Genomic DNA, 18,886 nt, shown 5'->3' on the forward strand with positions numbered 1-18,886 from the left:
AAAGGAGAGGGTATTTGTATCAGAAAAACATATAATGAGTAGACAAAAATCAAGCTGTGCATTACAAAAAATACCATTTTGTAAAATAAAATACAAATTTAATAAAAAGTAATACTAATTTAATATCTAATTTAGCCTTAGACATTAAAGATTAGAAACACTTAGAAAAGGGTCGGGTGCAGTGGCTTATGCCTGTAATCCCCGCACTTTGAGAGGCCAAGGCAGACGGATCATGAGGTCAGGAGTTCGAGAACAGCCTGGCCCACATGGTGAACTCCGTCTCTATTAAAAATACAAAAATTAGCTAGGCATGGTGGCGCACGCCTGTAATCCCAGCTACTCAGGAGGCTGAGGCAGGAGAATTGTTTGAACCCGGGAGGCGGAGATTGCAGTGAGCCCAGATAGTGCCATTGCACTCCAGCCTGGGCGACAGGGCAAGACTGTCTCAGAAAAAAAAAAAAAAAAAAAAAAAGACTTAGAAAAGAAGTTTAATCAAATAAATGATCTATTTCTATATTACTGATAACCACCTGAAGTAAAATTCTCAACCCTAAGATCCACAGAAGGATCACTTTTGCAAAGACATGTCCTAATACTCGTGACTTAATTGTTGTCTTATGAATAAGTGTTGATTGCTTAGCTTTATATTTAATGCCATCCAGAAGTGCTGCTTATACAGTTTTGTATTTGTAAAATGCTAAATATCATCACATATTAGCTCCTTGATCCTGATAGTTTATCATATTTCACTTCACAACAAATTATTTTTCTTTTCAAAATTTCTTTTAGCTAAACGTGTTTACTAAGAGAAATAATTAAATCATAATAAGTTTAAGGCACATGCACAAATCTGGCATGAAATTACAAAGAAAATATATAAAGATATGCAAACAAATTTTTAGAAGCTATTTCATTACTCCAAAGAGTTTTAAAAATATACTTATATAGCATTAAAAATTCTCAGATAAGGCACAGACTTTAGCACTTTATGTCTCATTGCTTGTGCAGCTATTGTCTCGTATACTGACAAATCAGTAGAACCACACTCACATGAATATTGAGCAGATGAGAACCTGTTGAAGAAAGGTATGCCATCAATGATGTAGAAACAACTACCAAAAATTTAAAACTAATACAATACTGCTTTCATTAAAAAAAAAAACTCCTATTCTTGTCAAAAAAAATGGATGTGAAAGAATTCCACAAAATCTGATAGAGCAATTTTTTTTTTTTTTTTTTTTTTTTGAGATGGAGTCTTGCTCTGTTGCCCAGGCTGGAGTGCAGTGGCGCGATCTCAGCTCACTGCAAGCTCCACCTCCTGGGTTACGCCATTCTCCTGCCTCAGCCTCCCGAGTAGCTGGGACTACAGGCACCCGCCACCTTGCCCGGCTATGATACAGCAATTTGATGTTTGTGTGGAAATCACTCAACATACATCTTTTAAAAGATTAGATTTCTTCATATCATTCATACGTGTAAAGCCTTTTTACGCTCACTTCATTGCCATATTCTACCCATATTAAAAGTAATAACAAGCATGTTAAGATATTAATAAAAGGACAAGGATAAAAGAAAGCCTGGGTGGACAGGGGACGGGAGATCTTCACCTAACCATATGAATAGAGAAGGGGAGCAACCCATGGGTGAGCAATCTGCTACTATACAGCAGCCCTGCCTAGGAGGAAACATGGCCTCTCCATCCACCAATCTAATACTCTCTTCTCATGGGGAGAAAAGGGGAAATAAACAGAAAAAAAAAAATCCATCTTTCTATACCTATTCTCAGGATTGGTATGAAGAATATAAATAATGCATGAAAAATGCTTATTCAAAGTGACTGACACAGTTAAATGCAATAGATAGAAGCTACTAGTTCCTCTTTGAAATTCAAAATAGTTCTTTTTGCTTTTACTTTCATGGTTAAAAGAAAATACACATTCTTTGATTTAAAAAAAATGAAAACATGCAAGTGAACAAAAAGAGTAAAACTGAAAACTCCTGAATTCCCACCAACCAGGCTACTTAGTCATAACCACTGGTAAAATATTGGACAGTATCTTGCCATTCATGCTCTTTATAATTTACTTTTACACCTAAAATATATTATGAACATCTTCTCATGTTAATATCAAAATTCTGATGATACTCATGTACCTATGTAGTGTAGACTTGTACATGTGAAACATACTTTATCTGACCACTCTTCCATTGTTGAACACTAATGTTGATTCCTGGTTTTTGCTGCTGTTGTTTTTGTTTTTGGCTTTAGTAAGTAAGTAATGCCATGATGGGCACAAATGTAGCTAAATATTGGCATGCTTACTTATTTTGCTTCTAGGAATAAATTCTCTGGGTGCATTACAATTATTTTTCTCATGTAAAACAGTCACGTACAATATCTATCTTCCATTTTAGACTGACAAGTACATTTTTGAGAGGTTCAGATATATTTTTTCTTTTCTTATTTTACTGAGATAATATAGCTTTGCAATTCTTCCCCTTAGGGTTTACAGCCTGGTAGGAAGTGAAAGTAGCCTGAAGAAGCCTGCCTTTTATAAAAAGCCTAAAATCACTGAGGAGATTATGTCAGATATCTTAGGGAGGAAGGTAGCAAGGTAGGGATGCCTGGCTACAGAAAAAGATGCCTGTAGGTTTCTTCAGTAGTACAGACCATAGTTGGTCCCTAAAGAGGTAGCCACACCTAAGAGAGTAAGATAGGAGATTAGTATATCTAAGAAGTTTGAATCTGGGCAAAGAACCCACCCTCCAAATGTGGCATAAAAGAGAGAGTTCCTGGACTTCTAGGGTCTGCTGTGAACTTGGAAAAGATGATGATACTGACAATCATGACAGAGAGAACAGTCAGTAGCTTTCTTCCATCTTCTGAGCATTGCAAATTCTCCTTATGTGATCTTAGGAAGGAATGGAAGACTAAGAAGAACTGATAAGGAATTTCCTAGCATCCTTCTGGAATAGTGGTTTAAAGCCTAATTGAGTGGATTTAAAGAATATGATAGCCAGGTGCGGTGGCTCATGCCTGTAATCCCAGCACTTTGGGAAGTCGAGGTGGGCAGATCACCTAAGGTCGGGAGTTTGAGACCAGCCCGACCAATATGGAGAAACCCCGTCTCTACTAAAAATACAAGGTTAGCCAGGCATGGTGGCGCATACCTGTAATCCCAGCTACTTGGGAGGCTGAGGCAGGAGAATCGCTTGAACCCGGGAGGCAGAAGTTGCAATGAGCTGAGATCGCGCCATTGCACTCCAGCCTGGACAACAAGAGTGAGACTCCGTCTCAAATAATAAAAAAAAAAAAAAGATACATGTGACAGCTCAGCTCTTTCATACCTCATTTGATACTTTCACCAGAATGGCTGGCACACTGTAGGTGCTCAATGTTGACTGAATAACATTAGAAAGAAAAAATAAAATGGGAACTGATAAAGTATTGAGGAACATATTAACTGTAACTTTGGGGATACTGAAGAGATTCTATTGAAGAGATAACATTTGAGACGCAAGGGCTAAGGAGACAGTGTCTAGCAGAGCCTTGATACACAAAGACCTAGGCACCTGCTCAGCAAGACTTATTGAGCTGCCTAGGGAGGCTAGAGATGAATTCTGTAATGGTTCACAGCTTGCCTTGGCTCTACTTACTCTGTGTGTTCTGCCTTTTTCCTTTCCTGGGGTTTTAGTCAACCCGAGTTTTAGAGGCTTTTATTTATCTAATTGCTTACCACCCATGTCATCCCACCATATGAATTACGTCTTCTCACTTACTCAATTTATCTTGGATAGCTTGCAGTCTTAACGTGTATGGCCTCTGATCCCCAACTCCTTCCTCTATAGCTTTCTTGCATGTAGTTTAGGACTTCAGGGACCAAGGCTTTCAACAAACTCAGCTGGGCACACAGACTTGTTTACAGATTGAGAAAATAACAAAAGCAAAACAAGAGAAAAAAAGTAAAGGAAAACATAGTAGAGTAGTAGTAGAGTAAAACAAAGTATGAGATAAGAAAGAAGCTCCATATTTCATGGTATATCACGTTTAATATGATTGGTCATTTATATTCAGTCCCATTACATTTAAATCAAAGATAACTAGAACCAAACAATACTCAACATGGCAAAACACCTTAAAATCTGAACTGAAAAAACAATGTTATTTCTTTGATAGACAATAAAAAATCATACATAACTAAGATTATCCAAGGAAAAGTTTTAGTGAGTTTTGATGACAATGCGTTCTTGAAAAGCCTTATCTTGTTAAACATATGATATTTTTTAACAGCTAGAGGTCATTTCTCAGTTAAAAAAATCTATTTCAAGTAAAATGGCTATTTGTAAGGAGTCAGAAATTTTAAATAAGAAGTTATAAATGTAAAAAGAATTCCTAGCCAACATGCTTTGACCCAAATGGTAATGTTTAGAATCCTTTGTTTCACTACAATTGATAAAATATTTTTATCTACATACATATTTACAGATGTACATCTCTACATATAGAAATCAATTTATGTGTGTGTATGTATAACTTATTTTTAGAAGACACAAAATGAGGATAATGATCAAAGCAAAACTAATAGTAAACTCACATTGTTCCAGATTAATGAAATGCTATAGGAAAAAAACAAACAGAGAAGTGCTTGGAAAACATGATTTCATCTATCTTTTGATGGAAACCATAAACATATTGATCTAAGCCAGCGAATGAGATGATTCATAGAACAAAATTATTTATCCTCAGGGTGGTAGAGAGATTTAGGTGTGCAGATAACCATTTCTAATAAGCACCATGCTGACTCAGCCTGTTTCCTAAAATATCTGCTTGTTCCATTTTCTGCTTTGGGACCTAAGTCAACCCTGGTGTATTTAAACTTAGTATTTTGTTTCTGAACTTCACAAACATGGGCAAATTTTTTACAGAAGAGCAAAATTAAGTTGAGGTTTAGTTACGAAACTTTACAGAACTCCATTTCACAGTCTATGAATCCAATCAACATTCAAAGATTAGGAAGTTGATAAGCTAGTGTACAGATTATCAAGGCTATTTTACTTGTGTTCTCCAGTTGCTTCTCCTTTGACTATTTAATTATCTACCTGAATTGTTATCAGATAAGACTCAAGTATAGGAAAGTTCAAAACAAGTAAAACAAGTCTATGGAATCATAGAACACAGAAGCCCAATATTATGCTTCTTCAACTTGTTATGTTAGTTCTGTTCAAAAACAACCATCACAAAAATAATCTCAAAAAAATTTTTTAAATCTTGTCTAGGAATATTAACACTGTTTATTTAATAAAAATATCTTTTTGAGTTATCCGTTAACTTCATTGATCTACCACTGCTCACAATTACCGTGGAAATCCAAGAACTTCTAGTTGGCATATTACTGTTCATGACATTAACAATGTCCTGGACCATTGGAGTGAACCATATAAAATGGAATAGAGATATACACTTCAACTGTTCCAAGTGAAAAACAAAAAAAGCGAATTGCCATCAATATGAATCACTAAAACTTAATTCCTAAATCTTTCAAATTTTAAACATTAAGCTGAACAAAGGAAGATCAGTCGTTTTTTCAGTTTTATTTATTTATTTTCCTCTGTAAATCCTGAATTGGTTTCTGTAAACTAGTCAAAGGTATATACTCTTTGGGGAATTACTTTTATAAATTCAATTAAAGTGTATCCTACTAGCATTTTGAAAGTTCAGGTTTAGCAAATATTTCCAATGTAGGTGACACTTCTTAGGATTTTAAAAACATAATAAAAGTGAGACTCTCTCTGGAATTGTGACTTAGTAACTGAAGGAAATAATTTTTTTCTGTCAAAAAATTGTGTAGGTTTGTTAAAAAAAAAAAAACAGCAAAAACTTGGTTTTAGACGTCCACACATCTTGAAATCAAATATACTTTATGTGAAAAGGTACTACTCTATAATTTTTATATCTGCTATTTAAGCACATCTTTACACCATGATGTCTGCTTAGACTCAAGAAACAGAAAAATCTGAAGCAGGAACAGAACGAGCAATTTATCTGTCTTAGGTGTATTCTTTGTGATTCTGTTAACTTACTCCACAAATATTTATTAAATTCTAACCTAAGGTTGGCTCTGCAGATGATTACCAGTTTGCATGCTAAATGTATTTGGTTTTATTTCATTTGAGAAGAAAGAGGTAGATAAATAGCTCCTGAAGAGCCAGACTCCTGAATCTTTTATTCACTCATACATACATCGGTGCCTCATTTTGAATTATATGTTTTTGAGCAATAAGTCTGGTCACTTCATTTTCAAAACTCAAATATATTTATACAGGTAATTTATTGCTTATTATTGCTGGGCTTATCTTATTGTTGCTCCTTTTCCATTGTCACTGCCACTATCCCAATTTAGGACTCTTTCACCTAAGAAAAAGACAATTAGACTCATCCCAAACTGTATTTTTTACTTTTAGTATTTCACCTTCCAATTAATTCTAATTACTTTTAGCCTGTATCTGTTCTGGGTCCCCATATCCACCCGGACTTCAGTATTCCTGTGGCAAATCTGGTCAAAGAAGGCAATATATTAACAGTCTCACTGGAGTCTGATGAGGTAAAACACTACTGGATAAACCCTACTCACATGGCCAACCATCATTTTGGAACTATTAGCCTCCTAATTTTGGTAATACCTGATACTTGCTGCTTAAGAATCAAACCCTAGGTTTATTACCACTTTTCTGAGACTGAAATTCCAGTGAGAGTGAAACTTTACTGTGAACTTCGGTCCATTTCATGACAGAAGTTTGTTTTAGCCTCAGCTAATGCCTGAAGTCCTAATATTAACTAACAGTAACCCAGATTTGTGTTTGTCTGTCTGTTTGAGACAGAATCTCGCTCTGCCGCCCAGGCTGGAGTGCAGTGGCGCTATCTGGGCTCACTGCAAGCTCCGCCTCCCGGGTTCACGCATTCTCCTGCCTCAGCCTCCTGAGTAGCTGGGACTACAGGCGCCCGCCACTACGCCGGGCTAATTTTTTGTTTTTTTTTTTTTTTTTTTTTTTTTTTAGTAGAGACGGAGTTTCACTGTGTTAGCCAGGATGGTCTCCATCTCCTGACCTCGTGATCCGCCCGCCTTGGCCTCCCAAAGTGCTGGGATTACAGGCCTGAGCCACCTTGCCCGGCAACAGTAACCCACATTTTTAAGTAGAAATAACATGAGGAAATAAACATGACATTTTATAATTCTAATGTAAACAAATATTATTTTGAACAAAAGTGATTGGTTTTAAGTTTATAGGTAAATCTTAACTCGCCTTGGTATTTTTACTTGTCTCTTTAACTTCACACTGGACAAACTGGTAAACAACGTTGAGAGCTTCTTCTGGGCTGCTTGTAGTTAGCTAGCTAGAACTAAGTGCTCCCATCCTTCTAAACTCAAAAGTGACCAGGAACCTGGTCAAAATAGCTGTTGGGCAGCTATTTTTCTAACACTCAACTAAACGGCTGGCACCTAAATCCAAAAATTGTCCATTTCCTTCCATGCAACAAAGTCTGCACTCTAAACACTAGCCCACTGTAAAAAGAACAACAGGTGTTGAAGTTCCTCTCCTGGAACCCATCCCCATACAGCATATAGCAGCACTCAAATCCAAGCAGTCCTTTCCATAGGACACTGAAAAAACGGGATCCCTGTATCTGTTGATTCTCTGGCCTGTGAGTTCCAGTTTGCACCCAGTGATGCTTACTGGTGTTCACCCAAGTCTGCACTATACACTACAAGAAAGATGGCTTCTTTTTATTTTTGATTCTGGGGTTTATACCAGTAAAATGAGATAGCATAGGTCAAATCAGTGCAGAGCCAAAGAGGATCTTAAATTCTCTAAATATTTCAGCTATCACAAGATCCTATAAAACATAGCTGATTAACTCCCAGAAGTAGGTGTCAGCATTTGTAGTAAGAATCCCTATCGTGCCCTTGACAGATCAGGGATCATTTATGATGGCAAAACCTATTGGATTGCCTAAGACCTTCACCTTCAGATGATTAATCAAGCAATTCTATACTGACTAAGAGGAGATGTTATTGAAAGTACTTCTATATATATTGAACCTGGAATTCTTGTAAGGCATTCTCACAGCCAATGTTATAGTTAATTTCATGTATCAATGTGACTGGGCAATGGGATGCCCAGATATCTGGCTAAATTTTACTTCTGGGTTTGTTTATGAGAGCATTTCTGGAAGGGATTACACAAGAATGGGTAGATTGAGTAAAGCACATTGTCCTACCCAATGAGGGTGACCATCGACCAACCCACCCACTGAGGCCTCCAACAGAAGAAAAAGGTAAAATAAGTTTGAATTATTTCTCTCTCTCCACCTGACACTCAGACTGAGACATCAGTCTTCTCCTGCCCTGGGACTGAGGCTTACACTATCGGTGCTCCTAGCTCTCAGACATTCAGAATCAGCCTGGAATTTACACCACAAGCTTTCCTAGGTCTCCAGCTTGTGGGACTTCTCAGAGCAGATTGTGGGACTTCTCAGCATCCATAATCATGTGAGACAATTCCTTATAACACATCCATCCTAATTCTTCTGATTCTCTGGAGAACTCTAGGACAGATTTTGATACCTAGAGCGACTGTAGAGTAACAGAATTTTAAGGACAAGTTTTCTAAATTGACTCTGGGGTTTCTAGAATTGTCTCTTTAATTTGATTAGATTTAAGATGCTAATGACTCTGTTTCCAGTAATAGAGCACTGACAGTCCGTGGCATAATCTGGCAATAGAGATACACAAAACATCTGCATTGGATACACCTAATCAACCACAAATCAACCAACAGTTCCAACCATAAGCAAGGTGTAAGAATTAAAGAAAGAGGAAAGAAACACAAAATGCGGCTTGGCAGTCAAAGACAGGTTTTCTTTAGTTAAAACCTAAGAGGCGCTCCTGGCCGACTGTGGTCAGAGCGCTTTCTCTTGTAGACTAAGAGTATATATTTGTTTCAGGGTGAGGGGGCTTATCAGAAGTTTGGAATGTTCCTGTTTGCGGGAGAAGTTTTATGGCAGGGTTGGAATGTCTCTGGGCGGAGGGGAGTTTACCTTGGGGCGGGCATATTTCCAGCCAGAGGGGTGTTATCTCCAGACTGGTATCTTCCCGGCTGGAGGAGGGTTATCTCGGGGCTAGCATGTCTCTGGTTGGGGAGGAGTTTGGAATGTTTCTGGTTGGAGATGTTATTTATGATTTATGGTCATGCTGACCTTGGCCATTAGGCTGATGCCCTTTGGATTTAGGCAGTTTTTTATTAAGGTGAACTTTAGAATGAGAAGCTTGTCCAAGAAGGCGATGCTCCTGCTGTCACAAGGAACTGGGTGACTTTTGGAAAACTAACAAATATAGTAAGTTTGGCTGGTTGCTCCTAATGTTGCCAAAGTGGTGGAAGAAAAGGATGAGCTCAGGGATTCAGATGTGCAGCTCAAACACCACATAAATGACCAGAGGTATCTATGTGTACATTGAAGAAGACCCTTAGCTCCTATAGCCGCTGAGACTGCTGGAGATCAGAGAATCTCATCCTGTGACTGGCTGATTGCAATGCAAGTTGAACCCCCAGCCTCATAGGCTAGGTGCTGCTTAAGTGAGGGTATTGATTGGAAAATAACGGGATCCTATAAATTGGGATTGAGATGTGTGGGAAGACCCTGATGAAGCTAGTTACATTGAACCCCTAAATTCTGACTAGTTTTCTTTTCTAGTGAAATTGGTCTCCCCACCCTTTGGCTGTGGCATCTACATTCATAGTGGTATTGGCTTTTCCACCTCCTAAGGAAAGTATAATGGCCTCCCCTGAAGCAGCCGCCATGAAAGACAATACCAATTCTCTTCAGTACCCATCCCCCAGCCTCTCTGTTTCTACATCTATGACAAGGCTCAAGTATCAGCAGGCCTCCAAAGGTGAGGTACAAGGTATAACACATAAAGTATGTTATACTCCAAAACAACTACTTGAGTTTTCTAATTTATACACAGAGAAAATGGGAAAACGTGTTTAAATGGATGCTAAAGCTGTGGCTGTGGGATAACGGTGGAAGAAACAAGTTAGATTAGGATGAATATATTGACATGGACTCACAAAACAGAGATTCTGCATTTAATGTTGCAGTTCAGGGAGTTAGGAAGGATTATAATTGTTTGGTTGGTTGGCTAAAAGATGGACCAAAAGGTGGTACACAGTGAGTATATTAGATATTCTAGAAATGCTTTGGTTTAATATATAGGAAGGTATTCAAAGGCTTAGGGAGACAGAACTGTTAAAGTACAGTCATTTAAGACCTACTCACCCATACTGAGAGGGCCCAAGAGACATGACTTTCACCAATACTATGAGAAATAAATTTTTGAGGGGAGCCCCAGCATCCTTAAAGAGCTCTGTAATTGCTCTTCTCTCATCTGTAGTGGGAACTACAGAAAATGAACTAGGAAACCTAAATGTAAAGGAGATAATTAGATCCTAGGGTGGCAGGGGCCAAGTGGTAGCATTCAACTGCCAAAGACAAGGTGGGCATGATTACTATGATGGAGAGCACAGTCAAAGCAGCAATAATAATAATCTGACTCACACAGACTTATGGTGTTGGCTAAACGACTACGGTGCTCCTAGAAGTAAAAAATATAGAATAGAAAATAGTAGGAGCCTACTAAATTCTTTCTTGATCTGCAGAAGCAGAAAAGTTCAAGGGCAAGTGAACAAAATTTTAACCTGAAGCATAAAAACAGAAAGTAACAGCCCCTTAGTGAATTCCCAGATTTAAGCCAATTTACAGATTCAGAACCCCTAGAATAAAGGAGAGTCAGGGTTATCTCAAGGAAGGATTCTGGTACACTACCAAAAACTTATTTTGTTCATCTTTCTCCCAGTCTTTCCCAAAAGGATCTATAGCCCTTTACCAGAATAACTGTACACTGGGGAAAAGGTAAAAATAAGACCTTTTGGGAACTACTGGACCCTGACTCTGAACTGACGCAAATTCTAGGAAACCCAAACATCACTGTGTTCTACCAGTCAAAGGAGGGATTTATGAAGGCCATGTGATTAATGAAGTTTTAGCTTAGGTGTGTCCCACTGTGAGCTCAGTAAGTCCTTAATCCATCCTATAGTTATTTCTCAAGTTCTGGAATGTACAATTGGAATAGATATGCTCAGCAGCTGGCCGAATTCCTTTACTGGTTCCCTGACTATACAGTGAGTGCTATTATAGTGGGAGAAGCCAAGCAGAAGCCACTAGAATTCCCTCTGCCTAGGAAAATAGTAAACCAAAAGCGATACCACTTTCCCGGAAGGGCTGCAGAAATTAGTGTCACATTCAAGGACTTGAAGGATACAGCGGCAATGATTCCCACCACATCTCCATTCAACTTGGCTATATGGCCTGTAAAGAAGACAGATGGATCTTGAAGAATGACTGTGGATTATCATAAGCTTAATAAGGTGGTGACTCTAATTGCAGCTGCTGTGCCAGATGAGGTTTGCATTGCTTGGGCAAATAACACATCCTCTGGTAACTGGTATGAAGCTGTTGATCTGATAAATGCATTTTTCTCAATATCCATTAGTAAAGACACCAGCAGTGGTCTATTTTCAGCTGGCAAGGCAACAATATAACTTCACTGTTCTACCACAAGATTATATAAACTGGCCAGCCCCAGGTCTTAAATTCAAAGGGATCCTGATCACCTATACCTTTCACAAGCTTTCACACTTGTCTATTAAATTGATGACATTATGTTAATTGGAACTAGTGAGCAAGAAATAGCAACTACTCTATCATTAGTAAAAGATTTACATATCACATGTTGAGAAATAAATACAAAAAAATGCACAAGCCTTCTACCTCAGTGAAATTTCTAGGAGTCTAGTGGTATGGGACATGTTGAAATATCTCTTCAAAGGTGAAGAAAAAGTCATTGCAACTGGCCTCTCCTAGAACCAATAAAGAAACACAATGCCTGGTAGGCCTCTCTGGATTTGGGAGACAATATTTTCTTTATTTGGAGATATTGTTCTATCTCATTTACCTAGTGACCCAAAAAGCTTGTGGCATTGAGTGGGGCCATCAAAGGAAGGCTCTACAACAGGTTCAGGTGGTTGTGCAAGCTGCTATTTCACTTGGGCCATATAACACAGCATACCCTGTGGTACTTAAAGTGTCACTCAGAGATAGAAATGCCATTTGGAGTCTTTGGCAAACCCATGTGGGTGAATCACAGTGCAGGCCTTTCATATTTTGGAACAAGCCCCTGCCATGATCTGCAGATAGCTACTCTCTTTTTGAAATATAGCTCTTGGCCTGCTACTGGGCTTTAGTAGAGTCTGAATGTTTAACCATGGGTCACCAAGTTCCCATGCAACCTGAGTTGCCCTTCATAAACTGGGTGTTTTTTGACATACCAAGCCATAAAGTTGGTATGTATAACAACACTCTATCATCCAACAGAAGTGATATATACATGATGGGTCCTGAGTAGGCTCTGAAGGCATAAGTAAGTTACATAAAGTAGTAGCCAAATGTCCATGGTCCCCATGCCTGCTACAATGCCTTTTCTCTCTTAGCCTACACCAATGGCCTCATGACGGAGGAAATTGCATCGTCAGATAACTTGCACTCACGAGCTCTTTCAGCTCTAAGAGACCCCCAATTAAGTGTCTTCTACTCTTGATATATCTGGCTCCCCATTTATTAGCACAGAAGTTTTGGGGCCTTTGCTAGAAAGATCAAGGAAGTCATACAAACTTCACCTTCAGAAGCTCCGGTTAGCTGTATTCTGAAGGTTTTCTCTTTCTTGTGTGTGGCTATTGTGAATGAGATTGCATTCTTCATTTGGCTGTCAGCTTGAACGTTATTGGGGTATAGAAACACTACTGACTTTTGTACATTGGTTTTTTATCCTGAAACTTTACTAAAGTTGTTTATCTGATCTAGGAGGCTTTGGGCAGAAACGATGAGGTTTTCTAATGATAAAATCATATCATCTGTGAAGAGAGATAGTTTTTCTCTCTTCCTATTTGGATGCCTTTTATCTCTTTCTCTCCCCTTATTTCTCTGGCTGTGACTTCCAAAACTATATTTAATTCAAGCAGCGAGGGTGGGCATCCTTCTCTTATTCCAGTTCTCAACAGGAATGATTTCAGCTTTTACCGTATGATGCTGGCTGTGAGTTTGTCACAGATAGCTCTTACTATTTCAAGGTAAGTTCCTTCAATAACTAGTTTGTTAAGAGTTTATAATATAAAGGAACGTCGTACTTTATCAAAAGCCTCTTCCGTGTCTATGGAGATAGATAGTTTTTGTTTTTAGTTCTGTTTATGTAATGCATCACATTTATTCATTTATGCAGTTGAACTAACCTTGCATCACAGGAATAAAGCTTACTTGATTTTGGTGGATTAGCTTTTTGATGTGCTGCTGGATTAAATTTGCCAGTATTTTGTTGAGGATCTTTTTGTTTATGTTCATCAGAAAAAATTGGCCTGAAGTTTTATGTTTTCATTGTGTTTCTGGCCAGGCTTTGGTATCAAAATAATGCTTCATAAAATAAGTTAGGGAGGAGTCCCTTATCCTCAATTTTTGGAATAATTTCAGGAGGATTTGTAGCAGCTCTTCTTTATACATCTGGTAGAATTTGGCTGTGAATCTGTCAGGTTCAGGGCTTTTTTTGGCTGGTAAGTTTTTTATTACTGATTAAGTTTCAGAACTCGTTGTTAGTCTCTTAAGAGTTTAGGAATATAGCTAACCAGGGAGCTGAAAAATCTCTACAGTGAAAATTATAAAATACTGTGGAAAAAAATCAGGGCTAACACAAACAGATGGTGTTTACATGTTCATAAATAGAATCAATATCATTAAAGTGGCCATACTGCTCAAAGCAATTTACAGATTCAATGCTATTCATATCAAACTACCAAGGACACTGTTCACAGAATTAGAAAAAAACTACTCTAAAATTCATATGGAACCAAAAATGAGTCAGAACAGCCAAAGCAATCCTAAGCAAAAAGAACAAAGCTGGAGGCATCACAGTACCAAACTTTATACTACAAGGCTACAGTCACCAAAACAGTATGGTACTGGCACAAAAACAGACACACAGACCAATGGGAAAGATTAGACAACCACAAAAAAAGAACACACCATCTGATCGTCAACAAATCATCAATAAAAAACCATGCAGAAAGGGCACCCTATTCGATACATGGTGCTGGGATTACTGGCTAGCCATATGCAGAAGATTGAAACTGGACTCCTTGTTTACACCATACACAAAAATCAATTCAAGATGAATTAAAAACTTAAAAGTAAAACCTAAAACTATAAAATCCCTTGAAGAAAACCTGAGAAATATCATTTTGAACATAAGACCTGGTAAAGATTTCATGATGAAGACTTAAAAAGCAATTGCAACAAAAATTAAAATGGACAAGTGGGACTTAATTAAAGAGTTTTGCACAGCAAAAGAAACAGAATAAACATAATAAATCAACAGAATAAACAGACAACTCACAGAATGTGCAAACACATTTGCAAACTATGCATTCAACAAAGGTCTCAGCCCAGAATCTGTGAGGGACTTAAACAACTCAACAAGCAAAAAACAACCCCATTTAAAAAATGGGCAAAGGCATGAAGAGAAACTTCTCAAAAGAAGACACACATGCAGCCAACAGGCATATGAAAAATTCTCAACTAATCATCAAAGAAATAAAATCAAAACTCCAATAAGATACCATCTCACACTAGTCAGAATGACTATTATTAAAAAGTCAAAAAATAACAGACTCTGGCAAACCTAGGAAGAAAATGTTTATATATTCCTGGTGGGAATGTAAATTAGTTCAGCCACTGTGGAAAGCAGTTTCAAGATTTCTCAAAGAACTTAGAACTACCATTTAACCCAGTGATCCTAATACTGGGTATATACCAGTATTAGGGTATATTAAAAGGAATATAAATTGTTCTGCCATAAAGACATATGCACACATATGTTTATCACGGCCCTACTTACAATAGCAAAGACAGGGAATCAACATAGATGCCCATCGACAGTGGACTACATAAAGAAAATGTGGTACATATATAGAAATACATTAAAGCTAAGAAAAAGAACAACATCATGTCCTTTGCAGCAACACAGATGTAGCTAAAGGCCATTATCCTGGCAATTAACACAGGAACAGAAAAACAAATATCGCATGTTCCTACTTATAAGTGAGAACACTCATGGACACAAAGAAGGGAACGACAGACACCGGGACCTACTTGAGGAGAGAGAGTGACAGTAGGGTGAGGATTGAAAAAGTACCTATAGGGTGTTATGCCCACTACCTGGGTGACAAAATAATTTTTAAACCAGATCCCAGCAACATACAATTTATCCACGTAACAAACTTGCACATGTATCCCCTGAACCTAAAATAAAAGTTGGAAGGGGAAAAAAATGAAGATAGAAACAGGAGCAAATGTTTATTTTCCAATACTTTATCACTTCTTTTTAATATTTGTCCTAATCATTTCATTTTCTTACATTATTACATTTCTTTGAATCTCTAAATCTCCAAGAAAATATTGAATTAAAATGGTAATAATGGGGGGAAAAAGAAGTTCTGAATATATCCTTTATTTGTATAGCTCTTCAGATTTTAGAACAGATAAACTCATTCTCAGGAAAGTGAGGCCTAGACACAACAGGCTCTAGACAGAGTAGACTATATGTCAACAGAGTAGAGATAACCCTTCCCTTGGCAAATGACAACCAGCTTAGAAGGCAATGAGATTTCAGTTTGAGGTGAAATCTCTGCAATGGGATTTCAGTTTGAAGTGATTTCCATTCATGTGATCGAAATAATTCAAAAAGTAGTGTCACTCTAAGGGACCAGTGCTTAGGCAAGAAGCAAAAAAGAGACTTTGCTTCCTATCTAAGACCTGGCCCTTTTAGGTAGCTAGAAGCCCAAAAGATTGTAGGACCTATATTGTGGTTTTGCCTGCATGTTTCACTGGAAAGGCTAATCGTTTAAAGGAAATATACAGAACTAAATGAGGGAATCATGTTAAACATCCTGGAAGGTCTCTTTTGATATGGCAAGAACTTGCTTATTTAGCTAGTTTCTATGACTTCCTTCATGAAATGTCCAATCAATGCTGATTTTATAGAAATGCTAATGTTGGAGATATGTTGATCATAGAGAATTTTCCAGTTGTTTTTTTAAAATGTGCTGCTTTTGGGGCATACAGCTCTAATTATAAGTCAGATAATCACCCTCCAGAAACATTGCTCTCATTTCATATGTTATTCAAGCAACAAAGAATCAATGACAGTACTGCAATCTACTTGACGGGTACCTAGTTTGAATCAGCTCTCCAAAGGTTAGTCACAAGAGTTTCTAACTACAGCAGAGGGTTAAAAACTCAGCTGTCACATTTGCGAAGTGTCTCATGCATGGGTTATTTTGTAAGAGAAGTTGTGCAAAAGGAAATTAGAGGAATGTGGAACTTGCTTAAATTATCCCCACAACTATCTGTAATGAAGTTACTGGAACTTTAGGGATTCATGAGGTGAAAAACATAGTGCTATAAAACTGTGAAGAGATTGTACTAAAGGGGGACTCCAGTAATGCTTAAAAATAGGCTTCCTGAGCTAATAGGTACCTGAAGAAGTCCTATGTTCCACTCCCATATACACAGTAAGAATTACCATTAGGTGATCCTGAATGACTATAAGGAAGTAGATTCCATAAACTTCCTTATGTTTATGCAACTAACATAAATTTCATTATGTTCTGTCTCAGAGAAGTTAAGTCTTCCACTTTCCTCTTAAAATCAGGGAATTGCTCAGGAGTTGTATAAAGGTTCTTTTCAGTTTTGTGATTCCATGGGTTATAGCATTTAACAACCTTTGGCAAAGTGCCTGAAATCAGATCTCAGTAGTTTGTGGCTTTGTGCGTAATTTCTTCATTCTTCATTCTTTATTCCTTACCCTCCCAGAAAAAGATACAATGTAAGCCAGAAAAGCATTAGAAAAAAAAGTTATGTTGCCCTCTAGAGACAGGGCTGCCAGATAAAAAATTTGGGATATAATTGTACTAAAATAATTATTTGTTGTATATTCAAAATTGTGAGTTCAGTTAGTGCTCCCTGTCCAGTTACTATGATCTAGTTGGCATGCTTCCCACTTCATCAAATATTTCATTAGTCATATTTTTTAAAGACTATGAAAATATCTTAAGGTAATGTTCCTTTAAGAGTCTCAAACTATATAATTATATGCTTACACTTTCTCCCAATTTCCCTCCAAAAGTGTTTAGCATATATTTATAAATATAGCACTTGTCTTCCTTCTCAGATCAGGTGGACATTTTCTCTTCATGTTTCCAGTGCTTTCATATCACAATTGTTGTTCCTCATTGGCTTAAATCAAGCCTGGTTTACTTTGTCTTTTTTTTTTTTTTTTTTTTAACATTCCATGAGATTACAGTTGTCCACAAAGACAGACAAATATTTAATACAGTTTATCCTTCCCCACACTTATATTTTAAAAACCAAAATGAAGCTTTCTAGAGCTATCTTCTCTACTAAATCTTGCCTTTGTGCTACTTTTGAGGTCTCTTAGGAAAACACTGTGCCCGGAATTGGTGGGTTCTTGGTCTCACTGACTTCAAGAACGAAGCCGCGGACCCTTGCAGTGTTACAGTTCTTAAAGGCGGCACGTCTGGAGTTTGTTCCTTCTAATGTTCGGATGTGTTCAGAGTTTCTTCCTTCTGGTGGGTTCGTGGTCTCGCTGGCTCAGGAGTGAAGCTGCAGACCTTTGCGGTGAGTGTTAAACCTCTTAAGCAGGTGCGTCTGGAGTTGTTTGTTCCTCCCAGTGGGTTCATGTTTCTCGCTGGCTTCAAGAGTGAAGCTGCAGACCTTCACGGTGAGTGTTACAGCTCATAAAGGCAGTGTGGACCCAAAGAGTGAGCAGCAGCAAGATTTATTGCAAAGAGTGAAAGAACAAAACTCCCACACTGTATAAGGGAACCCCAGCGGGTTGCCATTGCTGGCTCAGGCAGCCTGCTTTTATTCTCTTATCTGGCCCCACCCACACCCTGCTGATTGGTCCATTTTACAGAGAGCCGATTGGTCTGTTTTACAGAGAGCTGACTGGTCCGTTTTGACAGGGTGCTGATTGCTGGGTTTACAATCCCTGAGCTAGACACAAAAGTTCTCCACCACCACACTAGATTAGCTAGATACAGAGTGTCAACACAAAGGATCTCCAACTCCCCACCAGAGTAGCTAGATACAGAGTGTCAATTGGTGCATTCACAAACCCTGAGCTAGACACAGGGTGCTGATTGGTGTGTTTACAAACCTTGAGCTAGATACAGAGTGCCGATTGGTGTATTTACAATCCCTTAGCTAGACATAAAGGTTCTCCAAGTCCCCACCAGACTCAGAAGCCCAGTTGGCTTCACCCAGTGGATCCCCTACCAGGGCCGCAGGTGGAGCTGCCTGCCAGTCCTGTGCCATGTGCCCGCACTCCTCTGCCCTTGGATGGTTGATGGAACTGGGCGCTGTGGAGCAGGGGGCGGCACTCATCAGGGAGGCTCAGGCTGCACGGGAGCCCACGGCCGGGATGGTGGGGGCGGTGCTCAGGCATGGCAGGCTGCAGGTCCCTAGCCCTGCCCCACAGGGAGGCAGCTAAGGCCCGGGGAGAAGTCAAGCACAGCAGCTGCTGGCCCAGGTGCTAAGCCTCTCACTACCCGGCCCGCGGGCCGGCGGGCCACTCCGAGTGCGGGGCCGCCAAGCCCACGCCCACCCGGAACTCGCGCTGGCCTCCAAGCACCGCATGCTGCCCCA

At 38.7% G+C, this 18,886-nt stretch overlaps 1 protein-coding gene across 7 annotated transcripts in view; it reads right to left on the reverse strand.

Moving 5' to 3' along the window:
• Positions 1 to 18,886, reverse strand: part of LOC100451432 (cytochrome c oxidase subunit 7B2, mitochondrial) — a 173,425-nt gene that overhangs the window by 48,568 nt on the left and 105,971 nt on the right. The window contains exon 4 of one of the 7 annotated variants that reach the window (XM_054553871.2): positions 1,051 to 1,073. The exons of 5 other annotated variants lie outside the window; for them this stretch is intronic. The gene's annotated coding sequence lies outside the window, so the exon portion shown is untranslated. Of the gene's footprint in view, positions 1 to 1,050; positions 1,074 to 3,780; positions 3,916 to 18,886 lie in introns of all 7 variants that reach the window. One more of the 7 variants, XM_054553872.2, reaches the window with a different exon arrangement.

The sequence above is a fragment of the Pongo abelii genome, chromosome 3, assembly GCF_028885655.2.
Source record: "Pongo abelii isolate AG06213 chromosome 3, NHGRI_mPonAbe1-v2.0_pri, whole genome shotgun sequence".
NCBI classification, from domain to species: Eukaryota; Metazoa; Chordata; class Mammalia; order Primates; family Hominidae; genus Pongo; species Pongo abelii.